This window comes from Periplaneta americana, chromosome 6, assembly GCF_040183065.1.
Source record: "Periplaneta americana isolate PAMFEO1 chromosome 6, P.americana_PAMFEO1_priV1, whole genome shotgun sequence".
Taxonomy (NCBI): domain Eukaryota; kingdom Metazoa; phylum Arthropoda; class Insecta; order Blattodea; family Blattidae; genus Periplaneta; species Periplaneta americana.
In genome coordinates, this window is record NC_091122.1 from 154,015,687 (window position 1) to 154,040,592 (window position 24,906).

Consider the following 24,906-nt stretch of genomic DNA (forward strand, 5'->3'; position numbering starts at 1 on the left):
TAATAATAATAATGATAATAATAATAATAATAATGATTTATTTTAGCTGGCAGAGTTAAGGCCGTAAGGCCTTCTCTTCCACTCAACCAGCAAAAAATATACATATGTATGAACTTACAAAGAATTCAACAATTTGATTTAGATAAGAGCTACATGTATACAAGAGTTATTTACGAATTAAACAACAAAATACTATGAACTATTAATTAAACACTGAAATACAAACTATGTAGCAGAATTAAGCTAAAATACATAGAATGTTAATATATTTCAAATAATGTTAGATAATAGAAAGAGATTATTATGAAACAATTTTGAAAATACAGCACTATCAGGATGCATGTCTAAAGGAAGGAGTAACAATGTAGACCGTGATAGTTTAATTCAGTATGATTGGAGTAAAATGCTAAGAAGGTTATCTTTTAAGCTGTTTTTAAAAGTGTTTATTGTCTTGCAACCCCTAATACTTTGTGACAGGGAATTCCATTGTCGCGAGGTGGATACTGTAAAAGATGATGAATAACGAGATGTTCTATGAAGAGGCATACTTAACGCGCCACAGATAAGTGATCTGGTATTTACGTCGTGGTTAGAGTATAGATAAGAGAAACGAGATGAAAGGTAATTTGGTGTTGAAGTGTGCAGAATTCGAAAGAGTAAAGACAAAGTACACATGAAAGTGAGCTCTACACATTGAGGTGTACCGACGTGCATAAAACTCTTTTTGAGTTACTTTGTACATTTTACGAAAAGTATATTGTATTAAGATAGGTATAGCCTACTATGTGTATTTTTGGATATCTGTAGCCCGGACACCCGGTACACAAATTCTTTCTTGGCATCGTGATTAAATATAAAAACAAATAGGCCTAGTAGATTTTTATTATTGGACTACATGTCATGAATTAAGACGACATCAAGAATTATGAGATGAGGTGGGAGTGACAACGCCTCCAATGCAGTGTCCGTGTGTCATTGTGCCGCACACCCACTCATTAACATACCAGAACACATGTTTGACGGGCAGCAATATACAGGACGTAACCATGCCAACGACATGAATGGATTTCAATCTCTCTCCAAGTTTCAAATGACAATCACACCATCACACTGGTCTGGTTACAAGGAGACAGTGACGGTATGGAGTAGCACAGGGTAGGGTGGGGGGAGACTATTTCCGGACAGTTCAGAGAATTCCACTTATTATGAGCCCTGTATAACTGTTTCAGGTAAATGAAACGTATTATCTTGTTACTGATATCGTAACTATTTTAATTCGAATATTATTTAAAATACGTACTATATTTTATTTTGTGTTAAAATTTGCCTTGCAAAATGTCAGAGAATTCCCGGACATGGTTTTTTTCACAAGTATCCTATTTCCGGACAATGTTTAAAGTCTTTAAATTACACTGAACAACAAGAATTTTGCTCCGACTTAAAAAAATAGTATCCCTTATGGTTTGATGTGCGCTGAATCTGAAAATGCATCTATTTTCTTCGTATCACGTAAGGCAGTGTTCCTCAAACTTTTTTGAAGTGGGGACAACTTTTTTAAGTCAGAACAGTTCCGCAGACCACCTTACTCTTGTTCCATTCGAAAGCAAATTTATCATTTTTGTAGCATATTTTAATATCAGTATATTTATATTTTGAAATATAATTAATTAAAATTAATTTATTTTAATTAATTTTATATTAGTATTAACTAATTAAGCTAATTTTAATAGAAGAAAATTCATTTTTGTTTCTTTAATAATTCGAGGCTATTAGAGTTTGGATAATCTTTAAGTTATTAACTAAAAAAATAGATAAATAAATGTTGGTACTCATATTAATGAGGTGGATGAGCCTGCCGATTCAAGTACAGTTGTTCTATATTTGGACATAAGCTTCTAAGCTTAAGTTGGAGACTGTCACATACATCGATTCGATTTCGGTAGCCTACTTTGTTTTTATTAGAGTTAGTGATGAAAATCTCACACAGATACATAGAAACAAACTGAATTATAATCTCTAAAACACCATTGTACAGTTCACTATATTTTCTTTTCACTTGTGATGCGGTCCAGAAATTAACCATACTTTCCGCTTGGAATTTCATTTTAAGTCCGGTCTCATTCGAGAGTTCAATTAACTGTTCTCTTTCACTCAATGAAAGTTTGTTAGTTTCAATATCGCTATGAAACTGATCACGAACCCATGAAAATTCATCATATTTACTTGGAACACAAGATTCAAATTGTGACCTCAGAGTTGTAGCGTATTATTGGTGTACGACGTACAGTACGTGACCATTTCAATGTGCAGACTGGGTGTCGGCAAAACTATTAAGAAAGCCATAAATACATCAAAAGGTTCAGTCCTCTGTTATGAATTTGGATGGTACCTGACTGGGTTACAGGGGCGGCGCCAGATGTGCAGGGAAAAGATGGCGAGAAACATCACATTCATAGTGCTTTAAATCCCTCTTTTGTTAAGAGTAGAGTGGGATGTCAGTAGACGGATAGGGTAATAAATTTTATAAAATATCAGCACTGAGAGAAAAAGTGAAAGGAGATTGACTTGTGTCATTTCTAAACTCTGAGATTTTCAGCTATAGAGTGATATGCAATTCGTTTGAATTTTATTTTTGCTTTACCTTTTTTGAAGGACCACAAGGGAAGACCTCGAGGACCACAGGTGGTCCGCGGACCATAGTTTGAGAAACGCTGACGTAAGGTTTTTGAGATATACTATGATTTCACTTTTCAATAAGCGCTCCTCCAGGAAATATCTGGCGAGGGTTGAGGGTATACACCAAAACAAAAGCTAATGCATTTTATGAGTTTATGACTTATTTCCTGTTTCTTATGGTAGGTGGCATGTTCGTTTGTGCTTCTAATTAATAAGCAGATACTGGTCCCTTCTACTACCTACTTTAAGTAAATTTTATAAGTTCAAAGTGAGCTCTATGGAATGAATAAACAAGGGTGTGGTTTTCAGTATTTAAAGCAAAAGTTTACCAGTCTGAGTGAAGACAATTTAAAAGAGGGCATTTTCATCGCTCCACAAATTCACAAGGGTCAGAAAGGGTCTCCAGTCCCTAATAAAAAGTTTTGGCGTCTGTAACATCAATGAAATGGTCCGTTTTATTTGGAAATCGTTTGATAAATTGCCTTCGAATACTGTATTTATTCTTCAAATAACATATAAAAATTAATTACTTATTGTAATGTTTCTGTCTGGAATTAGGAACATTGCACTAATTACCCAAAATTACCAAGAAAAAGTGTTCCGAACTTTAAAAACGAAATGTACACCACCTGAGAGTGGCCAAAGCCCTATTCTTTGGAATGAATGCATAATAAGCCTTTTGAAAAATAATTTTATCTCACTACAGAGAATTAATTATTCCTCAATATTACAATAGGACGAAACATAATGATACTTCAATAAAATTTGCTCACTTTCAGCTATCTGGAGCATGAATTTCACATATAATCTCACAGACATGTGTCGCAGTCACCCCTAGAATGTTACTGCTTTCTACAGACTTTCATAATACAATATTACAATAATTATTGTAGCTTCAGTATGTACGTTTATTTGCTCTCCAGTAAAATTTGTCCAATTGGATTTGATACCTTTTGGAAACAATCTCCACAGTTGTGGTTCTAACGTACCTATCTAATTGTCTTTCGAACACAACATTGATAGTGGTAACTTTATTCGTTATACACAAGGTAGAAAGGAACCTATTATATTAATTCACAAAACCAATAGATGAAGTCAATGTGAACAGGTTTTGTCAAATAAGTTTTTTGATACTTCCAGTAATTTTGAGAATACGAAATGTAACGTGTTGCAACGCTGCAAATAGTAGCAGTTCTCCTGGAGGTCATTGGTACGCAGTGGAGGTGAGTGTAATTCCAGTCATCCATCCCGCAAGACTTGCGAGAGGAAAATATAAACAAAAACGTGTCTCGTGTTTTTCCACTGAGCCATTTCGCCCGGTTAAAGTTTTTATCTTACGGTTACATTGACAAATAATTGGTGAAGAAATTTGTGTCATAGAACTGGTTGCAGAAGAACTGTCTGAGACAGAATATAAGTATAAACACATAACATGGACATTTCCTTGCTAAATTAGTTACTGTGAAATGTGTCTGTCAACAGTTGGCTGCACTGCCGGTCAAGCCGTGGTATGAATATTCACGCTACATCAAGAAGGCCGTAACAAAGCCCGGTTCGCAGGATGGCATACGCTTTTAATGGAACGCCGGACATAGGCCCGCTTTTATGAATTTTTAATAAATGACAGTTTCTTTCAAAGCCTGCCAGCATCACGAAACGAGGAGTTAAAAAAAAAAAAAAGAGACGGATGAAAAAGCAAAGTAATTTACGCAAATTTAGTTATGAATTCATCACATTAAATTGTTATAAATGCTACTCGTTTCAAGGCATTTGAATCTCGGAAACAATGAGTTGCACTCTTGTATTTAATTGAAGTTCCTGCATTAAATTAAAATAGGAGAAATCCAATTAATTTTCATATAACGAGAATTCCTATTTTACAGCGGTTTTAAATAGTGGCGGAAATATGAATTTATAAAGTGGAAAGAGAGGGTAATGTTTTCTTTAGCCCTATTAATATAATAACATGGTAATAAGGAATCGAAAATATAATAAACATAAAAATGTATTATATGACATTCTGGAAGAATCAATTGCTTCATCTTCCAACACAATAAACTTTTATAATAATAGGCCTAATAATAATAATAATAATAATAATAATAATAATAATAATAATAATAATAGTAATAATGATAATAACAATAATAATAATCAGCTCAAATGCGCAACACTATCAACAACAGTGAAAGAATCATGAATATGCAAAGAATGGGGAGGGAGAGACTTCCAAAATTAACTTTCGCATATAGACCAATAGGACACAAAGAACAGGAAAGACAGAAATATTGGGAGAGGGATCAAGGCCATCTTTCTTAGAATACGTCACAAATCACATGGTCTATACGACGAAGTTCATAATGAAGATAATGATAATAATAATAATAATAATAATAATAATAATAATAATAATGATTTTATATGCTGAACCAAAATGAAATATTTAATTCCATACCAATAACATTATTCCAGTTGGAATAATTTTATCTTCAATTTCCATATTAGGCTTAATATTATGTACACTAGTTATAAATATATTTTAAAAGGCTTTAAGTTAATTTAAACAATAATAATAATAATAATAATAATTATAATAATTATAATAATAATAATAATAATTTTATATGCTGAACCAAAATGAAATATTTAATTCCATACCAATAACATTATTCCAGTTAGAATAATTTTATCTTCATTTTCCATATTAGGCTTAATATTATGTACACTAGTTATAAATATATTTTAAAAGGCTTTAAGCTAATTTTAAACAACAATAATAATAATAATAATAATAATAATAATATTGTAATAATAATAATATTGTAATAATAATAATAATAATAATAAATGGATGGACGTATGGATTATGGCTTTTAAGGAACCCACCGCCATCACAAAAGCCCGCCATCGGTCCCTATCCTGTGCAAGATTATTCCAGTATCTATCATCATATCTCACCTCCCTCAAATTCATTTTAATATTGTCCTCCCAATTGTCATTTTAATATTGTCTCTGCCTCTCCGAAGGTATTTTTCCCTCCGGCCTCCCAACTAACATTCTATACGCATTTCTGGATTCGCCCATACGTGCTACATGTCCTGCCCATCTCAAACGTCTGGATTTAATGTTCCTAATTATGTCAGATGAAGAATACAACGCATGTATTTCTGTGTTGTGTAACTTTCTCCATTCTTCTGTAACTTCATCCCTCTTAGCCCCACTTCTGCCATAGAAAGAGTTATATGAGAAGGGACAGAATGTTGAAGTGGAACAAAACCTAGAAAGTAGCAAACCAAGAAGTATAAATACTGTAAAATTAGTTATCCGTTTTAGATTATGTAATATGGACTTTATATCACTAATAAAATGTCGTAAATACATTAATTATGCAACTAGTTCGGTAATGACACTTCTATTAAGGAACTAGTTAGGTAATGATAATGCTGTTACCTAACTGGTTGCGTAATGTAAACCACACATTAAATAAAACAAAATGGAATTGATTTTATTTAATATAAACATAAACAACATGTTCACAATTTCGATATTACTAAGCATTCAATTCCAGAATTGGCACATTTTCAATATCTGAATCCTCGTTTGAACTCATTTTAACAATGTTTGTTTATTTCTTACTGCTGTTTCTGTGTTATGAACAAAAACCTATCGTGTTCAAAACTAATAAAAGAAACATAAACGAATCGTCTCTCGCAGGAATAAACTAATAATAATACAATCGCCTCTCCATAAAAGACATGTTCAAAGCTAATAAAGTAAAATACAATTACTTAGATTAAAAGTTAATGTTTTATTAAAGTCGGTAAAACATTTGTACGATATAAGTATCGTAATTTCATACTACAATATTCGACTGGTAATGAATTTCATAACAAATGTTACGATAAATAATAATTACTCTGAGACCAAAATATTATATTGCTAGAAAGTAACAAGTGAACAACTGCAGTTATCAACAGTAATCTCACTAGAGGTTTTTATTTATCTAGAGAAAATCAAAACTCGACTGGGATTTAATTGTCTATTACATGATTAGAAGAAAGTATATAAAGATTAGAAGAAATAAAGTACTCTAATGCAATAAAATAGTAATTGACTTACAGAAATTCTATTTCACTAATGTTAGATTCACACCAAAACTTTTGAACGGAGCCGCCATTTTCAGTTGACTGTCTATGCTGTAAACAAATGACGATCGCAAAGCACGTTTTATAGTACAGTAAAGAATTTGCAGTTTGAAATGTTGGCAAACAAAGCAACAAATGTTAGGGAGATGATAAAAACAGAAGTATATAAAGATTTGAAGAAATAAAGTACTCTAATACAATAAAATAGACATTAATTGACTTAGGCCCTACTAAAATTCTATTTCACTAATGTTTTACCTTCACCAAATGTTTGAACGGAGCCGCCATTTTCAGTAGACTATCTATGCTGGAAACAAATTAGGATTGCAAAGCACGTTTTATAGTACAGTAAAGAATTTGCAGTTTGAAATGTTGGCAAACAAAGAAACAAATGCTATGGTAGTGATAAAAACAAACAAATGCTAGGGAAGCGATAAAATTGAACAAATGCTAGGGAAGCGATAAAATTGAACAAATGCTAGGGCAGCGATAAAATTGGACAAATGCTAGGGAAGCGATAAAATTGTGCAATAAGCAGCCATGATTGGTTGAAAGACGTCCTTTCGTACCGTTTTATTGATCAAAAGTAGTAAGACGTAGTAAAAGTATAATAGTCAAAATAATTTCACTTGAAGTGTTTGACGAAATTATACGATAAAATATGTAATATATCAAAAAGGAAAGGGAGTGCGTTCAATATTCTAGAGAAACGGAAGTGGAAGGAAATATTAGACGAAAGATACTTGATTGGAATCAAGAAAGTAAACCACCTAGATCTCATTGAATTATGGAAAATGGATGGCTAAAGGAATGAGGTAAGGAGAGAAGTTATAGGTTTCAAAACATTTCGATTTCGTCTGTTTACTTTTACAGTGAAAGCACCGGAGAAAAGAGTTAATTGTACGACTCTTGAACAGCTTCTGTTACGCTGTTATAGCGTGAATTTGTAACATTGAATGAAAATATACAAGCCTTTCGGGCCGTTGTTTGTCTGTACAGTACATTCCAATCTATCTAATTAAACAACGGCTTAAAATGTTCGTAATAGCTGTGTAAATTAAATTAAATTCAATTATGAAAGTAAATAAATACAATAACAGAACGTATAAAACTAATTGCAAAAAACATTAATACTCGTATTACAGGTTCCACATGGATTCAGGATCGTGCTCGGATTATATTTTCACCATCACACAATTAAATGAAAAAAGACGAGAGTTTATTAGCAAGTTATATCGGTTTCATAGATTATGGAAAGGCTTTCGATCTTCCGATAAAGCTGATAATATAATATTTTATCTGCTTTCATAACGTAAAATGAAACATAACATTGAAATGAGTAGTATAATGATGAACTTTACCGCACTGAGTGTCGTAAAATAATAGTAGGCCTAATAGCGGTATGTTGAAGTTTTCATGTTCGAGGAAAAGTTTGAAAAAGCGAAACGTAGTTGAGCTTTTTCAAATTCCGAGAATTGAAAGAAAATATACCGCTCGTGTATCGTACATTATTTTGTGCGAAGATCGTTTATTACATACCTGAAAGAGGAATTTCTAATTATTTGCAATTAAATCTCCATCTTGGTTTCTGTTCAATGACGGCAAATTTGCAAAACAAAAATATCTATCTTCAACATTGTTGCTTTAAAATGTTTTCTGTGTTTACTATACTCCAGCAGGCCGTGATATACGTCTGTCTTTTCTTTCCCCCAGTCTATAAATGCGAACTTAAAACAAATGGTAAGGTTATGTAATGATTTAGAGTTTACTTAATTTTTGCAAATATTTAAAAACAATAATTAACAGTGCAATTTAGGTGAAATTGCAGTGGTAAGCTTCCAATTTATAATTATTACTATATTGAACGTCTCTAAAAGTAATATGTTAAAAGCCTAAAGCAGTAAAATCAATATGTCACTTAAGCGGTAAGAAGAGGGAAATTGTTATGTGTGTTCGGTTGGGAATACTGAATGTGGAATTTTAGACTTACCGCGGGTTGGTTTTGTGCGGAAACCAAGCAAATACGCACGATCTCGCACAAAAACTTTATTTGTTTTAGAATTAATGGTAACGTTTCACAATTCACTTTTCCGCTTTAAAAGGGCTAACAATTGTGGGAACAATTAGATAATACGCACGGTGGTAGTAAAATTCGCGACTATATTCTTAAATAAATCACTCCATTAATCAAGTCCAAGGTTTATGCAGTACAACGACGATGTTTTGAATGCACCAAAAGAAAATGCATATGTAGTAAGATGTTAAAGTAAGTTATGACAACGAAATAAAGGGAAAAAAGGTGTGTTTTACGGAATATCATTTAAATAACGGAAAGTAAATTTCCGGTCAATGTTCGCTGAAGCGTTAAGTACGTAATTATCACCGCGTTGCAGTTTTATTTGTGGTCTGGAGAAAATACCTAGCCTTTTACGAAAAAAAAAAAAAAACTTTTAGGAGCCATGAAATTATTCACCGCTTTAATTATATTATCGTTTATCGATATTACGAAACAAAAACTGTCATAAAGCCCATGACCGACTAGAAACATCGATACCGAAGAGATAAACCTATTCGGCCGTGATGAAATAAAAGAAAATGCGAGAGAGATTTTAGTTCGAGATAAAATGGACACACAATTTTAATGACCACACTGTTAGCAATTGGAGATCGCTTTTAAGATCTGTCTTAATCTTCTATGTACTGGTTGTTCATTTCAAAGTGTGTCATGACGTCACTGTTGTGAGTCAGCGATTTGAAGCGAGTTTCAGCTTTTATGTCAGAGAAGTTGCCTATTAATCAAGGCGTTCAATCTGAACTTGAAAACGTGTACGGTATGACTTGAACGGTCTGTACGGTCTGTGTGCTACCATAACCTCTTTCGAACTGTGTTTTGCTCGGGAAAGTCGTACGCAGGGTATTTGTTATCATCGGTTACGTACGGCAACATTCCACAACACAAATCAAATGCTCCGTGTCCATGTTGACAGTCGAAGTTAATGTCAACAAATACTGTACGTGATTAATCGTCTTAACCCTCTCCCCATATCCCGACAGTAAGGAAAAAAACTCACCCCAGTACGTGTTTCCAAACAGTTCACATTCCTGCCACTACTGGAGTTACCGTATGTATCGGTAAGTACTCTTCAGAATGAACGCCGTACTTGCTAGGCAACTTCTCTTGCACATAGGTAATACGCCTCTGCGGAAGTGTAGGAAATCTGAATTGTCTAGGCTCATCGCCTAGCCACATGACGTCATACAGCGAGCCATGATACACTTTGAACTGAACACGCAGTAGAAATATCGTTCAAACAAATTGGTGGTCCAGGGAAAAATCTTTGAAATAGATGAGAGTAACAGTGGTGCTATCTCTCAGTAATGTTCAGAAGGAAGGAGGTAGAGAGAAAAAGAAAAAAAATTCTCCTTCTAACGACATCACAGACCAAAGTCATGTTCTTATGTTGGCAACATTGTGTATTTAGTTAAATTTGGTCGTAACCGTAACGGCACGGTTCAAAGTGCCGTCCTAATTCTCCAGTTTAGCGCAATTGTGTTTTTCTCCATGAGATCGTACACCGCAGCATAGAATAATGAGTCCATACAGAACTTGATTTCTTCTTTTCACTTTTCATTGAAAAAATATGCCTGCATGACCTTTTCAGAAACGTTCTTTACCTTTTTTTCCTTACACCACTGTTTAAACTTCTCATATTTCTCTTCATATCTCAGTCGCAATTTTGTTGGAATTAATGAATGAATAGAAGTATTTGCTGCTAATTCAATATCATTAACATTCATAGTTGTAATATTTATATTGACTAGTTACAACAATACTGACAAATTGTTTCTCGTACAAGGACCTCTACATGAATGGATCAGTTATAAAAGCAAACGTATATAGCCGGCCATAAAAATTTCACATTTACATGATTTATTCAATTTTACATTGCTTTTTTTTATCAAAGTGGATAAAACTTTGTACGATACACATATCGTGGCCTGTGGCGTTGTTTAACAAATTTCCAATCTCGCATTGTGAAATGAATCTTTACGACATTAAATGAATGAATGAATGAATGAATGAATGAATGAATCAATCAATCAATCAATTAATCAATCAATCAATCAATCAATCAATCAATCAATCAAAGGACATTATATAGTATGTCGATTCCATGTAGATTTCACAAAACGCTTCCACTCTGTTCTGTCTTTTGCTGGTTCCTCCCAGTTGGTAATTCCTATTTCCATGCATTCCTTCTGAATTTCATCTTTCCATCTACTTCGAGGTCTTCCCAGTGGCCTTGTGTTGTTAAAGGTGTTCATATTATATTCGTTTTGCGCTGTTGCAGTCATCCATACGTATAGCTTGTCCTGCTCAATTTAATCTTCTGGTCCGTATTACATCTAAAATTGGCGGTTGATTATAAAGTTTGTGAATATCATTATGATGTCGAATTTTCCACTTGTTTTCAGGTGGGTAAAAAATTGGACCAAAAATTTTCCTCAACACTTCGTTTTCAAAAACCATTAATTTATATTTTTCATTTTTAGTTAAGCTCCATGTTTCCGATCCATGTAATAGTATACAGGTTGGATTAGTGTTTTGCACAAAATTATTTTTACATTTCTGGTTAAAAGCGGGAAGATAATTTGTGAACAGCAGAAAAAAAGTTTTGTTTGCATTATATAGTCTGTTAAGTACTGTATTTCATGTTTTCTTCGTTAGAATTGTATATTAAAACACCAAGATATTTGAACTGATGGAATGTTTCAAAAGTATTTATTTCTTATTTTAAGGCTAGTAGGAATCGTTTTGTTTTAGTCATTACCATGTATTTTATTTTACTCTCGTTAATATTTATTCCAATGTTTCGTGCTTTTTTCCATTAATTCAATAAATAGCTGCCTTATTTCAAGCTCGTTTCTTCCTATTAATAATAAATCAACAGCATATATTATGCAAAAATTTTATATTGTCCACCAAGGTTTATTCCAGTTGGTATTAAGTCTGTCAGTATCGTAATAGTAATATGCGTTACAAGAGCGGTATGTTGAAGTTTTCGTGTTCGAGGAAAAGATTGAAAAAGCGAAACGTAGTTGAGCTTTTTTAATTTCCGAGAATTGAAAGAAAACATACCGCTCGTGTATCGTACATTATTTTGTGCGAAGATCGTTTATTACATACCTGAAAGAGGAATTTCTAATTAGTTGCAATGAAATCTCCATCTTGGTTTCTGTTCAATGATGGAAAATTTGCAAAACAAAAATATCTATCTTCAACATTGTTGCTTTAAAATGTTTCTGTGTTTACTATACTCCAGCAGGCCGTGATATACGTCTGTCTTTTTTTCCCCCAGTCTATAAATGCGAACTTAAAACAAACGGCTTCCTTAATGTTACATGCATCACGAAATGCAGTAACTTTAGTGGAGTTGTAGAGTTTACTTAATTTTTGCAAATATTTAAAAACAATAATTAACAGTGCAATTTAGGTGAAATTGCAGTGGTAAGTTTCCAATTTATAATTATTACTATATTGAACGTCTCTAAAAATAATATGTTAAAAGCCTAAAGCAGTAAAATGAATCTGTCACTTAAGCAGTAAGAAGAGGGAAATTGTTGTGTGTGTTACGTTGGGAATACTGAATGTGGAATTTTAGACTTACCGCGGGTTGGTTTTGTGCGGAAACCAAGCAAATACCCACGATTTCGCACAAATGACTATTACACGATTAGAAAATTCTAGGTCTTTGAATGTCAGCGTACACATACAAACAAAAGAAAATACTATACTTCCCATTACTTGAAAAATTGGCAAGGAGAAGCACTCATTTAAAGTAAATGTAATACTACGATATCACTATAGTACAGTGCTAAAACGTAATATCGATGTATTCACTTCGCTCTAAAGAAAATTGTGGATGGGGTTGAAGGAAGAATTATGACGTGTCACTATAAAGAGCGACAGTTTCCCGTACCTACTAATAATGATTACGAAGGACAATGTGAAGCATATGGTATAATGCACTTAATACAAATTACACTTGGACACGTGCTTGGACAATGCCCCAAAGGCGAGCTGCTGATCAATGCTAGACATCATCGTGTACGACATGCTTTGACGATATCGTTAAAAACTTTAAATTGGGAGATTCATGAGGAAGTACATTGTGTATCATTAGATGGTTCTTTTAGACGGGCAGACATTATTGCTATCAACGGACGCTTAAAACGGGCTCTTGTTCTTGACCCTACTATCCGTTTCGAAAGAAACCTAAATCAGGCTACCGAAGTTGATATTGAGAAGAAGTCCATATATGAACCTTGTCTGCCGTATCTTTCTCAAAAGTACAACGTCCCTCTTAAACAATGGTCCGTCATTGGTTTGCTGTTTGGCAGTAGAGGTTCAATTACAAAATTCACATGGAATTATCTTAAGGAACTTCACATTCCTTTTGATTATGTAATGTCTATTCTTATAAATATTATCAAGGATTCTCTTCAAATATTACATCATCATCTCTATTTCAATTAATTAACTCATATTTGCCTTCAACAATTAACTTTCTTTTTTCTTTAATGTATCACATCACATTATTGTACATGTTTATTGTATCCAGGACCCTTGTGGTCACTCAAAATTCTTTGAGCTGATGTCTATAACTTAGAAATTTATTATAGATGGACTGCTTTCACTTACCCTCAGACTCAGTTGAGGTTTGATGTTATCCACTCCGTTTTGTCAGCGACTGTACTATCTGCTAGGCAGCCGACCTGAAATGGGAAAAGATATTGAATTAATACAATGCTTCACCGAGTTTTATGCTGCAATAAATTTCCATCTATGCACTGTTATTAACGGAACGAACATTCGATGGTAAAATGCATTTGCGACCTACTGAGCATGCGCCGTAGCAAACTCGGAGCAAGAGAGCCATACAACCACTCTACTGAAAAATAGCTAGAATAATGTCGTGGTCATAGTGTAAGACAGGAATGTAACTAAATTAAAATTGTGATATTAAATAAATAGAGGAATAACACTGGCAAAAGTGCGCCGATTTAGCTCTGTGATAGCGTGTTTTCTTCTATACTAGTTGGCCCGGGTTCGATTCCCAGCTGTCAGGGATTTTCATATACAATTTTTACCTCGGGACTAGAAGAGGTGGCGGTGCACAACTTCTAATCACTAGACTGTGCACCAATATGGCTGGGTTAAATCCCAAATCTCTCCGCAGTGCATATAAAGGGAAGGCATATGTCACTGTTGATAGTGACGTCAGGGATTGCCGAACTTTATCACAATTCAAAATTAAATTGAACAATTTTGTCTTATTTAATGCTTTTTAGGTATTGCTAGAAGTGTTGACTTGTGATTTTTTTTACTCTAGATTAAAATTGCAAGTTTCTTGTTTATGTTAGTTAATTAGTTAGGATATAAATAATTACGATACTTTTGTTTGTGTGACTGCAATCTGTGTATATTTTTATGTGGCTTTACTTTGTTTATAGTGTGATTTTTTCTTTGTACTTTTATTATTGTATTTGTGTTTCTGGTATTGTGGAAGAGAAGGCCTAATGGCCTTAACTACACCAGAACTGATTCGTTCGTCGGATGGAGACTTTAATCCTGGCGGACCTCTTGGTGCTATTCGACAGGAGTAGGCTACGTGCCGGCACCGGATTCCCCTTCTCCCTTTCTCATCTTCATCATTCTCATCCATCCACATACTAAATTCGAACACTTTGACTACGTAACGTGAATCCTAGATGAAAATGGAGATGAAAATGTTACTGACAAAATTTCGTTCCAAGAATTTTTAATTTCACAACATGGCAACGATGTATTTTTTTATTTTGAAAATAACTCAAGCTATTCGTACATTGCTTCAAAACTAAATATTCACGGTTATCAAACATACAAGTTTATTTACAAAACCGTTGGAAAATATTATTAAAATTGACTAAGCACGCGATTTTATTAGTAATGTCGAACATATTAATTATTATTAATGCAAGTTCTGACATTTCTTTCTTTCATTATTTTTTCCTTTCTTCCTTTCCTTGCCATCCCTCAAAGTCGACCGACACATTTTCAGGCGAGTTTTTTCCGCGCCTATAATTTCTAAATTACGCGACATATTCCAATGAAGTAAACGGCGATCGACAGACTAAGCATCAATACAAAGCCCTTAACTCAAATCGAACTCGCGCCATGACTATGTGGCAACCAAGCCTTTACTGACAGAAACATGATGTCACTTCCTGTTTAGTCGCTTCATAAAGTAGAAACAAGAATAGGAGTGCGTGAGGAAAAATAGAGATCATTTGGATGGTGTTATTTTCAGAACATAATTCTCGTTCTTTTATATTATTACTTAAATGGTAACAACGCCTCTTTTCGATAAAACGATAAAAAAACAATGTACTTTAAATAGCTACTACTGCTTTTTGCATTTCAAAAAAGTCAGGACTTTTACAGAACCCTATATTTTCACGTTGTTGGTCTCCCTGACTTTTTGGTGAACACAATGCAGGGCCATAGGGGAGACGTCACAAGACAAGTCGTCCTCCCTTTGACAAACTAGCGAAAGTGACAAATTAGCGAATCCGCATTTAAAGTACATTACTATTTATATGACATCTACCCTCTGGTAAATCAAAACTACTCTTGAACATTCTGGAAAATTAGCTTTTTAACATATAAACCAACCATGTCAGTAGTTTTATAACAATGGATTTGACATGAGTAATCAATATTTGTTTTAGTTCTTCTGAAAAATTAACAATCTACACTTTCGCTAGTTTTCCAAAGGGACTAGGTTCGAAACGAGGAACAAACACCCAGTCTCGTGGAATGGAGTTAAGTCTCCGCTCACGTCGGGATCGAACCACAGATCACTTGGGTGAGAAGAGCACGCGGTATCCTCAGAGTCATAGAGCTGACATACAGGGTGAACTGTAAGTAATGTTATTAATTGAAAGGTTCAGAGCCATAGTGGGCCAAGCGCCATTTATTAAAAACGGAGAAAGAAAAGGTTAAAGTTAAGTGAATACCATAGTTTAATCAATATTGATATATAATTTAGTTTTAATGTGTATACTTTATATTACTTGCTATATGTTTCCATTGAATTATGATAATAACTTAATTTTAACCCTTGTTTTCTACGGTTTTAGTAAATGGCGCTTGGCCCGCTATGGTTCTGAACCCTTCAATTCTGGTGGATGATTCTTTTAATAGAGAGAAACAAAAAGTCAAAAACAATTTTGGTATATTTTGAATAGTTTTACAGAAAAAAACGTGCATTTTAAAATACGTGAATTATGAAATCGTGCAACGCTATAACCAGTAGAGAGTGCATATCAGGTTGTGTTGCCCTGAATAAACCCATTCACCTGGCGTGTTCCGAGTAGGGAAGTGGAAGATTATTGCCATGTACTTTGCTTTTAAACTCGTAAGAAAAAATATGATAATTCATAAGTTTATTTAAACTATAATATAGAATGAAAAATAAACACTGCTCAATTCATGTTAAACAAAATCTTGGAAAATTTAAAATAAACTATAAAACCTAATTTTAATTACATGTTAAGAGAACACAAATAATAAGATATGTTTATTTAAAAGATAAATAAATATTTCTACACTTTCATTTCAATTGAATATTCTAGAGCAGAAAAATAATAAAGATGCTTATTTTCACGTTATAAAAATAAAATTTTGAAACATTTAAAAGTCTAAAGGCAAAAATAAAAATACGATACGTTTATTCTACGTTAAACGAACAAAATTAAAAATATTATTTTTAAATTCTTTCCATTTAATTTTAATTAAAATATACGGTAAACATAGGCAGTAAGAAAAGCTTATCTTACGTTTTACAAATCCACTTTATCATTTTAAAAACTCCGTTTGTTATTCAGACAATTAGAAATAGTCCCCTCCCATTTTCCTTCTTAAAGCGGTAACCGATAAACTTACATACAAGAAATCAAATTTTCCTAGCTGTTTTTAAAAACAGTGTGTTATGTTTGCATTTCTCGTTTCCTGACCCGTCTCTCGCACACGCGAGCTGTTCAGGGTACCTGGGCCTACGCATATCTGCCTTTCTCCAGGCAATAACTTTTACAGCGTTGTCAGAGTGCATTACGTTTTAAAATTTCTTTGCCGAACAAAAAATTACATTTGTTCGGATCAAATTTCTGCACATTTAAAGGACAAAATTAAAATTCTTTCAATCATTTATTATCATAATTCACTGCTCTCTTAAATTGATTGAGCATTTGGAAATTATTTCAATTGCTTTCCCAAAATACTCTATGAAATGTTTTATATGAAATATTTTTTATCTCGAAAAGGACGAAAAAACGAGCAAAATTGTATTAAACTTTTTTGTTTGAAATATCTCAAAGGATAACTCTTTGAAATTAACGACATTACTCACGGTTCATTCTGTAGCCTATAGTATATCTTATTCTTCAGAGGTAATAAATACATTTAAAGAAAACTTTGCAATTTAAACGCACCATTAAGTGTTTGTTTGTAACAATATTAGAAAGTAATAACGAAGAAATGGACAAATCTGTGTGTGCAAATCAAGATTTCAGGTATAATTCCCTGTACAGTTGATTTGAATAATTTCGAGGGAAAATTGTTCCGGGGCCAGGCATCGAACCCAATTTTTCCCTCGAAATTATTCAAATCAACTTTACAGGGAGTTATACCTGAAAGCTTGACTTGCATAATACACGTCACTGTTCGTTAACAGAAAAATCACAATTTAAGTCACACACAGTTAGTGTGCACTCAATGTTGGTTGCTTGACGGTTTCAGCCCACTTTGATTCTGTGGATATAGAGGGAGAAGTTCGATCGGTGTCTGGTAGAGTTCCCTGGTAGCTCAGTTGGTAGAGCGTTGGTACGTTAAAATAAAGGTCCCGGGTCCGATGCCTGGTCCCGGAACAATTTTTCCCTTGAAATTATTCAAATCTGTGTGTGCTACAATAAAATCAGCATGAGTGTAAGAAGATGAGAAAAATGTAAAAATAATCTACTTCGTAACTTCGTAACGGCACACGTGAACTGAGCATTATTAATTATACAGAACCAACTTTTGGACTGTATCCGGAGAGACTTTTGTTTGTGCAGTTTCTATTTGCGTACCAGAATAAATAAGAGACCCGGTTTCCTGCTCTGTTCCCGTGCGGTACGTTGCTGAAAGTTCCCAACCTCGCTGGACGACGCCATGTAAAATAGACGCGGTTGCTTCTCATCTTCATTGCAAAGTCTGTTCACTTGAGATAGAGCATGCTCTCTTTTGCCCGATGGACTGTGCTTGATGCCTTAATGTTCGCTTCAGGAGTACGCACATGTCCAATGATTCATAAGCAATCTGTTCTCTTTATTGTCCTCTTTTCCTCCTCCTATTCCTTCCAACCACCCATATGTTGTCCCTTTTCGTCATCCTTCCCCTCTCGCTTGTTCTCCTTATTTCTTCGTTTATATAATTTTCTTTCATTTATTACTACTTAATTATCTCGCATCATTCCTTCCTACTTTCTTCATTCGTCGTTCCTCTTCACTTATTTCCACCTTATCTTTTCGTTGTTACATTCTCCCTTACGTAGGACCATAGCGAGTAGAAGACAAAGTTTAGCGAGATCACTTGCCGCGCGCGCTATACAGGGTTGTTTCCGATCTCTGATAACGAATTTCAATGACGTCATGCGCGACAGGAGTCACACGACAGCTGAACTGTGGCGCGAGGTGACAGACCAGTAGTGAGTGATCTCAGAGTGCACGGCGACTCATAGCAGAAATTTACAAAACAAATCGAGCCTTTTTGGGACAGGTACATAACTATCCTTTCTAATGCCAAGTACACTTAACGAGGTTTCGTTATTTCCAAGAAAGGCATCTTCTGTGTACTTAATAAGATTGGTAAAGCTCGAATGGAATTAATTTGTATCATCTCGTGGGGTGCGGCGACTTGTGAAGGGGGATGGAGTTTTTTTTTTTTAGTAGGTTATTTGGAGAAAGTTACACAACGCAGAGCTGCACGCATTGTATTCTTCACCTGACATAATTAGGAACATAATATCCAGACGTTTGAGATGGGCAGGACATGTAGCAAGTATGGGCGAATCCAGAAATGCATATAGAGTGTTAGTTGGGAGGCCGGAGGGAAAAAGATCTTTGGGGGGGCCGAGACGTAGGTGGGAAGATGATATTAAAATGGATTTGAGGGAGGTGGGATATGATGGTAGAGACTGGATTAATCTTGCTCAGGATGGGACCAATGGCGGGCTTATGTGAGGGCGGCAATGGACCTCCGGGTTCCTTAAAAGCCAGTAAGTAAGTAAGTAAGGTTATTTGACGACGCTTTATCAACAGCTTAGGTTATTTAGCGTCTGAATGAGATGAAGGTGATAATGCTGGTGAAATGAGTCCGGGGTCCAATACCGAATGTTACCCAGCACTTGCTCATATTGGGTTGAGGGAAAACCCCGGAAAAAACCTCAACCAGGTAACTTGCCCCGACCGGGAATCGAACCCGGGCCACCTGGTTTCGCGGCTATATGCACTAACCGTTACTCCACAGATGTGGACAGGGGGATGGATTTGCTTGCTTTTTTCCACTCTGGAATTAATCCCATCCGAGCTTTGCCAGTTTTATTAGGTACACACAAGATGACTTTCTTGGAAATAAAGAAACCAGGTGTTTTGCAGGCTCTTATGATTTTCACGTAACTGTACTTGGCATCGGAAAGAGTTGTTATGTATCCCTCCCAAAAAGGCTAGATTTTCTTGGTATTGCTACTGTGATACACCGTGCACTCTGATTATGAAATCACTTATTGTTCCGTCACCTCTTGCCGCAATTCAGCTGTCGGTGTGATTCCTGACGCACATGACGTCATTCAAATTCGTTATCAGAGATCGGAAACAATCGTGCAGCTTCAGATAATGTGTTAATGGCTCTGCGGGAAACATAGAAACTACGGCGTGACAATCGCTTGTTGTTGCAAGATCAGTTGGTTTTACATTACACTTGTTTTTTTTTTTTAAGATGGGACATGACAGTTAAGCGGCCAAGCTTGGAACTACAGTGCCATGTTACCAATATAGATTGTCACGCTGCCAGCTGATGGAAGCTAGCAATTGTCGTTAAGATGGCTGACGTTAAAACATTCATTGACAATTGACGCGAAGGTAAGAAAACAATACAAAAATCGACAGAGAATCAAAGACGAAACGTACCAATGCTAACATTGTGTGCACAATACATGTCGCCAAGAGAGCTATTAAGCACTCGCCACGTGGGAACTGTAACTTTGGCAACTCAACCGTTGTTACCATAGCAACAGACCTACTACGCTATGTGACATTCAGTTGTTTTTCCGATCGCAACGCTCCTGTCATGTCCCATCTTTCAAAAAAACAAGTACAGTAACGTGTTAAAATGTGTTTTTCTACCATATTGTTAATAATTGTGTATTTGTGTGCTACCATTTTAATTGTGCGCTAAACTGGAGAATTAGCTACGGTAGCTTCAACCGTGCCGTTACGGTTACGATCAAATATAACTTATTAATTTAAAAATAAGATTTCATTCCATTCTCCATGTACTAATTTAAATGATATTAGTTTGTACTTAATAAATAATTTGTAACTTTAAACAGAAACTTTTCATTTATATATGAAGAGTCCACTGCAAGAATGATGGATGTCATTTGGAATACTTTCGCAGGAGAAGCAATTGAAAGTTTGAAATGCTTAGTGCTCAAAGCTTAACTGTGATTTTCCGATCATAACTGGACAATGACTATCAGTGTTAATGTCATATAACTCTCTATGTACATTATATATGTCTTAAGCTATGCATTGACAGTCTTGGTTCATTTTCGACAGGAAAGCGACATCCATAATTCTTGCAGTGGACTCTTCATATATTTCTTTCGTTCTCGTTCTCTCCTTACTAATGCCTTTATAAATGCACTGATTGCAACAAAGTAATATGTACGTAGTCTGGAAGTTGATTAGGTTAATAGAGACATGAATAACAGAGGACACCCAAAGACCCGAGGACGAAGTTCTTCAGCGCCAGATGTACATTTATTGGTTGCAGCTGTCTGGGGTTCAGATCCGAGTCAGTGTTGAATCTTGCGATCCGCTGCTCGGCCGGATATTGGATGAGATTCAACGGGTCGGTTTTTGCAAGCACGGGGCTGGCTCGCTCGGCAGTTTTCTAGGCGAGTAGACTTGCTCTGCGGGTGACGGCAGTCTCAGGGGAAATGAGGGTCGAGACCAACAACAAAAGTGTCTTTTGGCTCACCAGACTACGCACGCTCGTTTCACTAATGTCTCCTTTGCAAAAGGAAAAAAAGAATACTCATCTTTGTGGCAACGGTTGCCACTGCATTCCATTTTTAAAAGTGACAGATTCGGTTGCAATATAACAAATGTAGCATCACATAACACTGGACAAGATAATTCATTGTAGGGCTAGGTTTTACATAATATATAAAGTTGGAACTATACATAATAAGACAAGGATACGCAAAAACATCTGAAATGCAATTTATTTGTAGGCTTAACTATCTTTTCAAAAACAAAATGAGTGATATGTCAGATAGGTATACAAGATGGAAATGATGTTACTGTGTAGAGTGAAGGGCGTAAGAGAATACATTACACCTTCCACTCTTAAAAATTATGTTTTATAAATTTTATTTCCCTACATCCTTAAGTCCTATTTTGATGAAATTATTATTTAATGGCATTTGCCTTGATAAAATGTCAACATACATGCCCAACTTGGAGTCAGGCCACAAAGGGAAAAACACTGGAGGAGGGGAGTTCGATCCGGTGCTGTGGATTGGACTTCGGCGTAGTTCAATGGTGAGAGCGCTTGGTACGTAGAACCAAGGACCGGGGTTCGATCCCCGACGCCGAAGCGAATTTTTCTCCTCCAATATTAATTGTTACCATTACAGGTATATTCTGTAAGACCAATAAAATAATAATCTTTAGAAATTATATGTGCTTAACGTCGGCGATGTATGCAATGGAGGGGGAAAGGAACTGGCCATACTACCCCATTATTTCCTGGCTAGTTGCCTCATAAGTGGTGTCTTGTTCGTATCACTTGTGAGGTTCAGATTAATGTCCTGCAATGTTCTAACATAAGAGAGGCAACCAAGACACTACAAATGTTGTCTTATTTAATATGAAAAACTAATACCAAGATCTGTGCTAAAATTCTTAAGGAGTTAAAACATAAATGGAGGACAGCGAATATTTGTATAATAAGATGGAACAAACACGACAGACCTCCTCCTGCAGAGCGAACATCGAACTTCGTCATACTCGACAAACTTGAACCGAACATAGCGCCTGCAATATACGACGCTAGTTCAAATCTGTCTTCGGACAGTTGCTAAACAACAACAACTTCTGAAAAATAATCTTCGATTTAAGAAAAATACTTGCTTACTTAAAAAGTTTTCCGATTTGTGAATTTTGTGATTAGCAACAAATCCAAGATTTTAAATATTTTTAGTAATTTTCTTACCTTAAAAGTAAAATTCATATTAACAACCGAAACAGTATTCATTTCATTTGTTTATTTATTCTAGTTTATTTATTTTATTATATTTTATTTATTTATTTATTTATTTATTTATTTATTTATTTATTTATTTATTTATTTATTTATTTATTTATTTATTTATTTATTTATTTATTTATTTTGTGGAGTTAATGCCATCAGGCATACAAACTGACCTATACAAAAAACCAAATGCAGAGAGAAAAAGTAACTAAGAAATAGAAATAAAATTACAAAAAAAAAATATACAAATGCAAACAATCAAAAAGAGAGGAAGCAAAATACAAAAGCACAAAGATAAGATCACAATAGGTACAAAAAAGTACTAATGTATTATAATAAGTGCCTAATATATTTAGCGATTAGTGACTAAACATCTAAAAATAAGTAACTGATTGTATAGATTTCAAGAGAAATAAAACAGTAACAATTTCGAAACATTCGCGATAAAGTTAGAATATTCAGTTTACTGCATTGAACTCTATTCAGTAAGAAAATGCTTAATAAGTTGATATTTGAATATTGATAAATTCAGTATCTGCACTGCAAAAGGAAGAAAAACAAATTTCTTCATATGCATACATTTTTAGGAAATGTTTTATTGATATTTTTATCTCTGTTAAAGATAAGTCAAAGAGCTACGGTTTGTTGATCTTACTATGAAAAAGGGCCACAGAAAATTCCATGCAGTTATCTAAAAAAATTGTGGAAGATATAATAATTTAATAATAACAATTTATTTGAACGATCATAATAACGGTACACTTTTGGTTGGCACTCCCGATGGAGCAAAAGCTTGTGGCCGGAAGTGGAGTTTACATCGAATAATGAAAAAGTAATATTACAAGTTTAAGCCTACACTAAAATAATTATTTAATTGTTTAATTTAAATAATCAAATATATGTAAGCAAAAGAAAGTGATGAATATCAAAATAACAATACAAGAAATAATAATACAAGAAATACAATGAAATCATATCAGGTAAAACATAGAAGATTCGGTTAACTAGAAAGTACAAGAGCCGATGGTATCTTTAAAAGAATAAAATAAAATGAAAAAATGTTAAATAAATACAAAATATTATGCAATAATATAATGGAGTAATATGTTATATACATAAATGATATTTTAGTTCTAATTGATTTATTGAATTTTGAAAGATTGAAAGATTCTTAACTTAGAATTTTTTTTTCAAAAATTTCATGTAAGAGAGAGAGAGAGAGGGGGGGGGAGAGAGGGAGAGAGAGAGAAGAAAAGTATCAAAAGTGACGATATATAATTGTTAGAATACTAATCAGTGTTTAAAATTAGTTGAAGTACTTGCTTTTTAAATAATTTATTATTGGAAGTTGCTAATTTTGAATGTAATTTAAATAGTTTCGAAAAAAAGGCTGCTTTGAGAAAATAACAGATTTCTGAGTAGTATTGTGTTTGCATAGCAGAACATTTTAATACATAATTTGGTCAGTTTTATAGATACCAATCTTAAAATTTATTTCACAGATATAACAATGTGTAGAGTTCATATTAAATTAATGTAAGAAAAATGAAAAAAAAAAAAAATATATATATATATATATATATACATATATATACAGATACATATTTTTTTTACCTTCGAAGGTGTAACTCCTTAAATAGTGTGTGTAGAGATGAATTTTTGGTTCTACAGAATTATCTGTGATGGTTAACATTTCTTATTTCGCTCCGGCGCCGAGGATCGAACTCGGGTCTCCCAGTTCTACGCACTGGATGCTCTAACCACTGAGCGACGCCGAAGTTCAACACACCGCACAGGATCGAATCTTCCTCCTTTGATTTTTTTCCGTTAGTGGCTTTACTCCTTAAATAGCGCAAAACATGTGTTAAAGAACGACCCTCAGGAGTGGAGAATTCCTTAAAACTGCAGCATAATGGTAGCGATATCTGCCTGATTTCTTTATAAAGCATTCGCTTTGTACAATCCGCTGCCATACAAAGCATTGCACTTTATTCAGACATCGCAAGTGACGGCTGCATAAGAGTGTTCCTTTCAGAAAGTAGCCACTGAGAGGAATTGTTGGATATAGGGAAGGAACGACTGTTTGCACACGTAAACATAAATACACATCTCCACCGAACAGGCTCGGAGCGACGTCTTTGTTGAAATTGTTTGCGATCTGACATCGCAGCGAGAAAGTTCCTCAGAAGAGGATCTCGACCGATGCGTCCGAAGTTTAAGCTACTTCTCGTCGTGGAGAGACTTCCAGACTACTGCTGGATTCCTCGAGGACAGGATCAAAGTTCTGAATATAGAATTTGAAATCTACATCACCCTCTTCACTCTTCAAGTTTTGGTGCTTTAGGCCCATTTTTATCATCGTCAGTAGAAGTTTACGGTTGCAATTTCTACCAAAAGTTTAAGGACACCTCTTCAAAAGTGATGTTTCCTGGCTTTATACTTACCTGAAGTCCCCTGATCTTTATA

General features: G+C 34.5%; 1 protein-coding gene across 1 annotated transcript in view; it reads right to left on the minus strand.

The window, feature by feature from the left end:
- Window positions 1-24,906, minus strand: part of LOC138701948 (uncharacterized) — a 492,762-nt gene that overhangs the window by 203,453 nt on the left and 264,403 nt on the right. Inside the window, exon 2 of the mRNA XM_069829327.1 lies at window positions 13,525-13,598. The gene's annotated coding sequence lies outside the window, so the exon portion shown is untranslated. The remainder of the gene's footprint in view (window positions 1-13,524; window positions 13,599-24,906) is intronic.